Raw genomic sequence first — 10326 nt, 5'->3', positions numbered from 1 at the left:
GCAATGGTGGTAAATATGACCAAAGAACAATATCTGCATCCATGAAAATGTCACAATGAAATACACTATTTTGTACAATTAATATGCATTTAAAAAGGGGGGATATTGATCAAGGCACCACGTGTCTGTCCTCTTCTGCCCTTGGCTGATCCTTTTCTCCCTCTCCATCATGAAGTGATGTAGCCAGGGGTCCCTCGCCATGTCACTAACACCATGATGTTTGGGCCCACTAGCCACCAGAGTTGTGAACCAAATAAACTTTCTTTTTTTTTCTTTCTATTTTTATTTTTAAACCTCCTTACTTTCTGAAGGACCCAGATTCAGGTAGTTTGCTATGCCACAGACAGCTGACTAAGACAATTGCTTCTTTGGATCACCTACTACCCAAACCTCCGGATTCTTCTGACTTTGCTACCCACTTACCAGTGCACTTCTTAAAAGAAGTAAGGTCATTTCCTTCCTTGCTCAAAATTTCCAAGGGCTTTGCATCTTACCTGGTGAAAGTCAGGTCCCTCTGTTGCCTACAGGCTTGGTACAATATGCCACCTCCACTTCTCCCTCTCTCACCTCATCCCTAGCAATTCTCCCCACTGTTTTACTCTGCTCCAGCCACACTCCTCTCAGGACCTTTGCACTTGCTCGTCTCTCAGATCCCACATGACTAGGGCCAGTTAAATAAGCTACAAAATGAAAGTGCGGTACTCCTCATTTAAGGGGGGAGTGCCATTAAATGTACTAATATACAAAATTCTTCCCTTTCTCCCTCCTAACCTGTCATGATGGTGTTTACTTGCTATTTAACGGTGCACTCCAGAGCACAGGAATGCTTGCCATGAATGTGCAGACTCTGACAGGTGCCTGAGGTACTCAGGAAACCATGGGTTGCCAAGCATCTCACCAGCAGGGCAGGGAATCCTGCTTCTCCTTCCCATGCATAACCCCAAGGGTTACAGCCTCTGTGCCTAGAAGCACTCAGTCCTGGACAGAAGGTCCAAGGCACCCACCTGCCACACTATGGCTCTGTCAGCCTGGGGTCAGATGGCCACTTCCATGTCCTCCCTTGAGATGCCATGGAGCACGTGTGCCTGTCTGTGACTCCCACACTCACATGTAGGTCCCCACAGTTGGCAGCAGTGGCTGAGCTGGGCTGTGTGTGTGGCTATGATGCAGCCTGGGCCACCCACCAGCCAGAAGCAGAGCAGGCAACAGACAGCTGTCCCCAGAAAGTCTGGGAGCTAGTGAGAAACCATTCATGAGACAAGCTCTGACCCCAGGGGCACACTGCAGGATCCCACTGGGTGTTGCTTACAAAACACAAATTCAAAGAACAAATTGTGAAGATGCAGCATCCGAACACAAGCCTGAGGCGGACCCTCCTGAACAGGGCCCTTTGCAAGCAGGCTGATCAATGAAGCCATCCTGGTACGAGCTCCCTCTGCCCCTGGGTCAGGTCTCTGCACAAACAGAGGGGGCAATCCAGTTGACAGCCTACATGTTGTTTCATGTCTATCCTCACCTCTGGGACATGACGCAGGCATCTCCCAAGCACCCAGGACAGCACAGGCAAATGCTTGATAAATATACTGCACGGAGGGCTAGGTGCAGTGACTTACATCTGTAATCCCAGCTACTTAGGAGGTGGAGATAGGGAGACTCAAGGTTCAGGACCAGCTAGAGTACCCCCCCCCATCAGTAAGCTGGGTGTGGTGGTACATGCCTGTAATTTCAACTACTCAAAGAAGAAGGTAAGAGGATCAAGATCCAGGGGAAAAAAACATGAGACCCTATCTGAAAATAACTAAAGCAGGCCTGGAGGCATAGCTCAAGTGGTAGAGAGAGCCTGCTTAGCAAGTGCAAGGCCCTGAGTTCAACCCCCAGTACCACCATGAATGAATGATAGGTGAATGAATGAATGAATGGGTGAATGAATGTGTGAACAGGTGAGTGAGGTAATGCAAGAGCACATGAGCTTTCTCCCCACTGGTGCAATTTGCAGGCACATGGGTTACAGCATCCTCAGACATGCTCAGTCTCTTCCAGCTGCCTTTTGCCTTTCAACTGTATTCTGTTCTTCCATGCCCTATCTCCTCCCTGCCTCTGTCCTCTTGGATTTACTGGTTCTCACTGCTGTAGAGTTCTGGGAAGCAGTTGCCTCCTGTCCACTGTAACCAGGCTCCTTGCCTTTCTCAGCCCTGGTTCCCTCCTCCTCCTGTAGGTGGTTTGTTAACCCTGACTGGAGGCCAGGCTCCTTTCCAGGCCGGTTACCAACTTGGTAAATCCTTCCCCAGAGGAAGACACTGCAATTGTTAATCTAACTCCTTAGGTGAATGAACAGAATCAGAGAGGTTAAGCAACTTGCCTCAGGCCACATAGCTGCTAAGTGGAAGGGTGGGGACTTGAACCTGAGCCACTGACCACAAAGCCTGTGACTCTGACAGTTCATATGCCCCTGGATATGAGGTAACGATGGGGAGTGCCAGTCCTGCAAGCCTTCTACTGGGAGTGCCAGCTCTGCAAGCCTTCTGCTGGGAGGCTGTGGTTCATTTCCTGCAATTAGGGCAAAGGGGTGGGGCCAGGCTACCTGCCAAGTACGTTTTGGGCTGTCGATGTGAACTTGGAACTTACTTCTTTTTCCTGGAGTCTTCCAGAACCAACGCTTGTCTCTCTCATCCCAGAGGAAGCAGCCTGGAGGCAGCACCTCAAAAAGGGTAAGATGTGTCCTGAGGCCTGCAGGTTGAGCATGAGATGCAGAGGGACTCTCAGGCCCCAGGATAAGACGGTGCAGGTCTCAGGTCATGCCTAACCTGAGTGCCAAAGCTGACCCTGCCTCCAAAGCCTGGGGATGCGTGGCAGGACCCAAGGGGGCCAGGAGACTCACAGTAGGCTTTGCAGGAGGTGGGGCTGTGTGTGGAGGAGAAGCAGGCCACTGTTGGAGGACACTGGAAGGGTTCTGCATGGCCTGCACCCTTTTTGGAAGCTTTCTGGGCATTTCCTGCCTGCCTTTTGACCTTCTGGAAGGCTGCATAGACTTGTCAGGTAATTGACATGTTCTAAGGCATGCACCTCATACCACCTGCTCTTCCTTCCTGCTGTGAGCCCAGAGGGTGTTTTACACATGCAGCCTTCTTTGTCTTTCACTCAGCCTTTTGAAGTGGGTGCTGCTCTCACCTCACTTGACGATGAGGGCACCGAGGCCCCAGGATGCTCCCACCCTGCCACCTGAGGTCACACAGCAGCACTGGGCTAGGGTCTACGCAGCCCCAGCTCCACCTTCATCCTGGGTGTTTCCTGACCTGTGCCGGCAGTTCTACCATCAAAGCTGCCTGGCCCAGGGCCAGCAGACTGGTGTGCCAGGCAGTGCCAAGGAGGCAGGCTGAGGACTTGGTCATACTGGGGCTGCAGGCTCTGGCTCTGGGCTGCTGGCCAAGGAGAGCAATCCATCCGACAGCTGTCAGACTCCACGTCTCCCTCCTTAGAGGGGCGTAGGATCCTCCACTGGCCCGCTGCGAGGAGAGGCCAAGGAGGGAGCTGACTCCTTGGCCCCCCTGCAGCAGGACCCTGGGCCTCAAAACTGTCTTCCCTGCCCTGTACCCTCCTGGCTGCCACTGACGGGTTTGATTCTAGTTGAGTTACAGTGCAGCCCCAGGAGTGCTGGTCTTGCAGGCAAAGTGGGGTGTGATCCAGGAGATGGTCACCCTGCTCAGGCCCTTCTAGGGTCTGCTTCAGAGCCTACACAGAAATGATCTCCAGGGACCCAAGGAATCCTGTTATTGAGGGGCCTGTACCCTGTTCTTCCCTGCCCCTGGCTTTTGGTCCCAGTGACCTTCCATTCTGTCTCCCAGGGCTGGCCCTGCCCCCCTTGTCACTTTCTCAACTGTCATCCTCCCCTACCCCCAGCCGTCATGCCTGCTGTTGCTTGACTCCAGGATGCCCTGGCACCCATCTTCTCTAGTTGAAATCAACTTGGCCTTCAAAGCCCAGCTCAGGCACTCCCTCCTCCATGTAGCTGTCCCTCACTCACCCAGGTTAGGGGACTCATCCTGGCCCACCTGTCCTGCTCCAAACAGTGCAGGCTAGAGGGACGTGTGCAGGCTGGGCCTGAGCAACCCTTTCTTGAGTGTGTTTGTGGGGCTTCACTCTTGAGGAGCTCCAGGACTGGACTGCCTCAAGGCTCAGAATGGGGATGTCTGACTGCCCAAGGCTGCAGAGAGAGGTCCTTGGCCCCCTGCCCATCCTAGGCCCCCAGGGCCTACACTCCGACCCCACCCTGCATAGCCACTCACTGTCAGCAACTTTTAATACTCAGTCTCCTCATTTGTGGGCTGGTGATAAGGAGACTTACTTCAAAACCCGGGTGGCAGGCTCCAGCATGTCAGGCCTCTGGAACTCACGCCTATTGGTAGTTACATCCTGGTAGCTGCTCCTAATGATAACTTAATCAGCTCATCAACCCTGCCTGTGGGCAAGAGCCAGCCCAGTGCGTGCGGAGGGGGGGTGGTGGTGCGGGCTGAAGATTCCCTAAGGGAGAGGAGGTGGTGGAAACTCCAGCTTTGCCCCATTCCAGCCTAAAGCCCCTGTTCTGTTCTGGTGTCCCCATAGTCACATGAACCACCTTCCCTGCACATGTCTGTCTTTCCCCTCTGTCTGCACCTTCTGTGACCCCATGGCTCTGCAAAGGGCCTGGCTCTCAGCAGAGAGGTGAGGGTAAGGAAGGACCTCAGAGACCTTTCAGCCTCTTTCAGTTTACAGATGAAGAAGCAGAGGCCCAGGGAGGGCAGCAAACTTGAACAAGAACACAAGGAAATAGACCAGCATCAGAGGGCCAGGAGCCAAGCAAGGGACCTTAAACCAGGTCTGTTTAATTACAGGTGGGATCTAGTTCCAGAAGGCTCCAGGAGCTGCAGTTAAAGGTGACTTTTAAGGTCAGCGTGTGGGGCATCCTGAGGAAATGGCTATGTGTCCTGCAGCCTGCCTCACCTGGAGCTCGGCTGTCTAGTTGTCTACAGCAAGCAGTCTGGCAGCAGGTCACTCTTCAAAAAGGGCTCTAGGAGTCTATGCGGCACCCCATCTGCTAGGTCTCCCAGGAAAAGGTAGGGGGCCCCAGAGACCCAGGGTTGCAAGATCCATTCTAGGCTTCCTGTTAGGTGTCCTGGGGTTCATGCCAGAGGCCTTAGCTTTCCCTGGACTCCAGCTCCTTTGCTGTATCTGCCTGGTCCCTGCCAGCCCTGGCCCCTACGCACCTCATCCTGGACATCAGTAGCACTCACTGGGCTTCCTGTCCCCATTGCACTCTTCTCAACTGTCCACACAGTGGCCTGCCCAACCCAAGTCTGATGAGGCCATCCTGAAACGCTTCTGGCTCCCGATTGCCCACAGGGTAAACTCTGATCTCCTTTTCACCTGTTCCAGTCTTTGTCTCCAACACTTGAACTACCCTTAAGAAGGGAAGGATGTTTCACAGGTAGGAGGTGGCAGCACTGTCTTGCCCAGATGGAGGTTCCTCATCTGCCAACCCCAATCCTCCCCCATCCTCCCCCGCTGCTCCAGGGCTGGCCTCAGAGGACCTCACAGGAATGACCTGGCTTGTCGGAATAGTCAGGAGGCTGACCAGAGGTGCATACATGGGACACCAAACTGAGCCTCTGACCTTTGTGGATACTCTCAGGCCTGGCCTGGCTCACTGCTCCAGGTCACTAGAACCACTGGCTGGCCCTTTCCCACTCCCTAGTTGACTCCAGCCCAGCCCCAAGGAACAAACCAGATGTGAGGTGAGAGGGGCTGACCAGGTGGGTCCCTGCTCTGCAGCTGAGCACAGAACTCTTTCACATTCTCTCCAACCTGGGATCTCTGACACCAGCCTTATTGGCCTCTGTCCATCAAACCCTGTGTCTGCCCCTCAGGTCTACAGCCTTATTCTGGGTCCCAGTCCTAGGTCACTTTCTGCCCTCCCTGTTGTACATGGCTGGACTTCTGAGCACACAACTCCATGCCTGTGACTGGCTCTGACCAGCTGCTAGATAGGTACCATCCTCTCTGGGCACAGCCCCTTGACACTGGCTGGTTAGTGGAACCACTTGTCAATGAAACAATAACCCCCAGGTGTGTGCGGGGCAGCTGTGGGAGCCACTGTGATGGCCGTGACTGATGTTCATGTGTTTGCACATCAAGTGATGTTTGCAGCATCGCTTGAGCCATGCATGGTTTGGCTCCCTGTTCTCAGAGGGGTCTGGATGAAGAGCAACCCCTTCAGGCAAAGCCTCCTTCTGGGAACAAAGTGCCTCACTGGGGCAGGCCAGTGGGCAGGACCCTGGACCTCCTCATTTCTGAAGCTTTCCTGTTGTGTAGCCACACCCTGGCACATGCTCAGATAAGGTCCAGCCTGGCAGGTTCCTCCTCAGCATCTGTGACTGTCTCAGGCAGAGAAAGTCACGTTGTGAGGCAGTGCTCGGTCCACAGGCATCCCTACTGAGTTCTATACCTGTGGAAGACCAGGGTGAGGATGAAAGCCCACAGAGCAGAATGCTATTGGTGATGGGGGAGACCACCAGGACACACCTTACTGAATGTTGCCACCAAGAGCAAGGATATGCTAAGGTAAGCAGTTCCAAGATGCAGGTCCAGGTTTTGCAGCCTGGTACCTGGGGTTGACAGAGGCACCTGGCATCTCCAGGCTCCAGCTAGGAGCATGACCTTTGTGCATGTGGCCCCAAGTGTGTGTGGCCTGTGCTTTACCTATGTGGTGGCCTGTGCTCCTGGGATCAGTTTCCTGAGCCCAGCAGCCCATCCTTCCTGCCACATGCTGCAGGTCTCTGTCTCACCCTGGGTCTAGCTGTTCTTTCCCTGGTGTGCCTTCCCTTCCTGTTGCCATCTCTTCCCATCTGATCCTGTGTTCTGGACTGAGTGACAACAACCTGAGCCACAAGGAAAGCTTGGGCTTTTCCTACAGCCCCATGCTGGGGGGTGGGGCGTCCTCCTGGTTTCCTCCTGCACAAAGATCTCTTACCTGGCTTCTGACCAACCTGGCTTTGTCCTCTCACTGCCCATCCCCCAGTCCTCCCTCAAAACTCTCCCTTGTCTCCCTTGTAGGAGACTCAGTTTAACTTCTTTGCCCCTAAAGAACCATCCATACCCTTCCACTCCTCCTAGACACAGCCTGAGTCATGGACAGATGGACATGCAATTATGGAAGCCCCTCAGGTCACAGGGTCTTAGGGAAGAAGGTCTAGTGTAGTGGGAAGTGCCCTGTCCCTGAGTGGACACTCTGGGGCTCAGCTCAGCTGAGCATGACCCAGTTCATCCTACAAGACCCAGGCTGAACTCTTCCCACAGAGGTGGCTGTCGTCCTCCTGCTGGAGGAGATGGAAGGGAATGGGCAGGTCAGAATCTGCTGGAGGCTAGGACCACATCCCACTCATGTCTCTTCCCTCCCACACGTGGGAGGTTCCTTTATTTTTAAGATGAGAAGAAGATTTTTGGAAGCACAGCCCATGCCGGGAAGTCTCCACCAGCAGAATCCTCAGGAATAGGGGAAAGATAGAGTTGGTGGGGCTCCTCAGAAGTCAGGCTGGTGTGTGCTGCTCCCTGGATCTACACTATTGCTTCAGGAGGTAACACTTGAGGCTGTGTTTTGAGCCTCTCTGTGCTCTCAATGCATACTTTCTGACTCAGGGGAAATACACCTAACTTACATTGTCTTCAAGCCTTTAATATTTAGTCACTTTTAAGCCAGGCCCTGGTGGCTCACGCCTGTAATCCTAGCTACTCAGGAGGCAGAGATCAGGAGGACCAGGGTTTAAAGCCAGCCTGGGCAAATGATTCGTGAGACCCTACCTTAAACAAACCCGTCACAAAAAAAGGCTTGTGGAGTGACTCAAGGTGTAGGCTCTGAGTTTAAGTACTACCCTCCCCCACAAAAAGAAAAGAAATTAGTTACTTTTACTTCTTTGACTTTTTTTGGTTAATTTTATTCATATGTGCATACTTTTGGTTACTTTAAATGATACTCTTTCTACCAAATGGCCCAGTAATTTCACTCTAGATATATTTGTAAGAGAAATGAAACATACATCCACACAAAAACCTGTACATAAGTGTCTGTTAGCAGCAGTATTCATAACAGTCAAAATGACAAACAACCCAAAAGTCCATCAGTTGTTGAATGAATAAACAAAATGCGGTCTATCCAGCCAGCCATAAAAAGAAATTAAGTACTGATACAGGCCACAATGTGGCTAAACCTTGAGAACATTATGCTATTTGGGTATGGTGGCCAGTGCTTGTAATCTTAGCTCCCTGAGATTACTCAGGAGGCTAAGGAAAAGGAATTTTGAGTTTGAGGCCAGCCTGAGCTACATAACGAGACCTTATTTCAAAAATAAAAATTTGGAAAGAAAAAGAAAAAAAGAAAGAAAAACTAAACATTATGCTAAGTGAAAAGAAGCCAGAAAAGATACCCATTCTATGCAATGCTATTTTCTATGAATTGTGCAGAACAGGCAAATCCATAGAGACAGAAAGTAAAGGGTTGCCAAGGACTGGGGAAAAAGGGGCGGACTACTAGAACAGGGGTTCTTTCTGGAATTAGGCGAGATTGGGCACATTCAGGATGGTATGGCCGTAGACTCTGGAATTAGATAGTGGTGACGGTTGTACAACTTTGTGAATATACTAAAAACCACTTAATTGCACACTTGATTTATTTTTGTTGTGCTGGGGATGGAACCCAGGACATCCCCAACCCTGCTTTTAAATTTTATTTTGAGAGAAGGCCTTGCTCTGTAGCTCAGGCTAGCCTCAAACTTATGATCTTCTTACCTCAGCCTCTGGAGTTCTAGCATTATAGGTGTATCTCACCATGCCCAGCTTTGTTGTCAGTTTAAAATGGTACATTCTGGGGCTGGGGTACAGCTTAGTGGTAGAATGCGTGCTTAATGTGCTCGATTTCCCAGGTTCTATCCCCAGCACCAAAATAAACTATTAATTAATTAAAAGAGTTAATTTATGGTATGTGAGTTATGCATCAATGTACTTTGTCATATATAAAGTGTGCATACTTTCACCAGACCTGTTCCAGACCTGCTGTGAGGAAGACAAGGTTCCTGGTGTCCCCCTGTTCTTCTGCCTGCCAGTCTCTCCTTGCTCAGTCCCAAACACTGAATGTGGGCCCCTTCCAACATGAACCTGAAACACCCACCAACCCAGGACAGTGGGAAAGGATCTTGGAAAGGAACAGAACTTGTGATCATAATTGTGGTAGAAAGTAATTTCTGTGCACCGAACATGCACTATATGCCAAGGCTACAGCACTTTTTTGTACTTGTTTTATTAAGCCTCACAATGACCTTCAGGTCAGGTACCCTGTCCCCATGTTACAGATGAGAAAACTGAGATGAGAGACATGTGATGGGGCCTTTTACAGAGTTGGGATTGGACCCAGACCTGAATATTTTTTGGCAGTACTGGGATTTGGACTCAAGGCCTCATGCTTGCTAGTCCCTGAGTGGCTCTACCGCTTGAGCAACTCTGCCAGCTCCGTTTTTGTGTTCGGTATTTTCTTGCCAAGCAGGAGCTCTACCACTTCAGCCACACCTCCAAGTGTTCGGTATTTTCAAGATAGGGTCTCTCTCTCCCTCTCCCTCCCTCTCTTGCTCTCTCTCTCTTTTTATGGTGCTGGTTTGAACTCAGGGCCTACACCTTGAGCCACTACACCAGCCATTTTTTGTGAAGGGTTTTTTTTTTTTTTTACAGGGGAGAGCGCGAACGCAGTCCCCCACTACCACAAATTATGCAGTCGAGTTTCCCACATTTGGGGAAATCACAGGGGTCAGCATATCCGGAGTGCAATGGTTAAGCCTTGCCCTGGGAAAACCACCTTTGTGATCATGGTGTCTCCCCTGCCAGGTAAGTATATGTGAAGGGTTTTTTTGAGCTAGGGTCTCATGAACTACTTGCCTGGGTCTGGCTTTGAACCATGATCCTTCTGCTCTCTGCCTCCTGAAAGTAGCTAGGATTACAGGAGGAAGCCACCAATGCCTGGAAAGTCTAGAATTTTTTGACCACATTGGAGAACAGCCTCCCATCATCCAAGGCAGCCCCACATTTGCTTTCTGTTGCCAAATGTGTGTTTCCTTACAGTAGTGCTCACATGTACCTGTTCACTGTGTGTGGCTTAAACCCTTTCTGCAATCTGAGGCTTTTCCGGAGAAGGCAGGCCCAATGATACAGAGGAAGACAGAGGAGGCAGGAGCCATCCCTCTGCTTCCCTCCCAGGCCTCCACCCTGACCTCGAGTAGGTACAGGCCTGGGTAGTGACCGTGACCTGCTTTG

General features: G+C 51.3%; 1 long non-coding RNA gene and 1 other non-coding gene across 4 annotated transcripts; one reads left to right on the top strand and one right to left on the bottom strand.

Moving 5' to 3' along the window:
- Positions 1-2502: 2502 nt before the first annotated feature.
- Positions 2503-9335, top strand: LOC141421469 (uncharacterized). 3 transcript variants are annotated; one of them, XR_012445993.1, is made up of 5 exons: positions 2503-2708; positions 2893-3036; positions 3143-5090; positions 5312-6594; positions 7458-9335. It is a non-coding gene; the product is annotated as an uncharacterized lncRNA (long non-coding RNA). The 3 variants fall into 3 exon arrangements; XR_012445992.1 differs by having other exon boundaries at positions 3143-6594; XR_012445994.1 differs by lacking the exon at positions 2893-3036 and having other exon boundaries at positions 4869-6594.
- Positions 9336-9744: 409 nt separating this feature from the next.
- LOC141421896 (U1 spliceosomal RNA) lies at positions 9745-9908 on the bottom strand. The gene has a single exon (XR_012446586.1). It is a non-coding gene; the product is annotated as a U1 spliceosomal RNA (small nuclear RNA).
- Positions 9909-10326: the final 418 nt, after the last annotated feature.

Source organism: Castor canadensis, chromosome 3 (assembly GCF_047511655.1).
Source record: "Castor canadensis chromosome 3, mCasCan1.hap1v2, whole genome shotgun sequence".
Lineage (NCBI taxonomy): Eukaryota > Metazoa > Chordata > Mammalia > Rodentia > Castoridae > Castor > Castor canadensis.
This window is presented reverse-complemented; position numbering and strand designations above follow the sequence as displayed.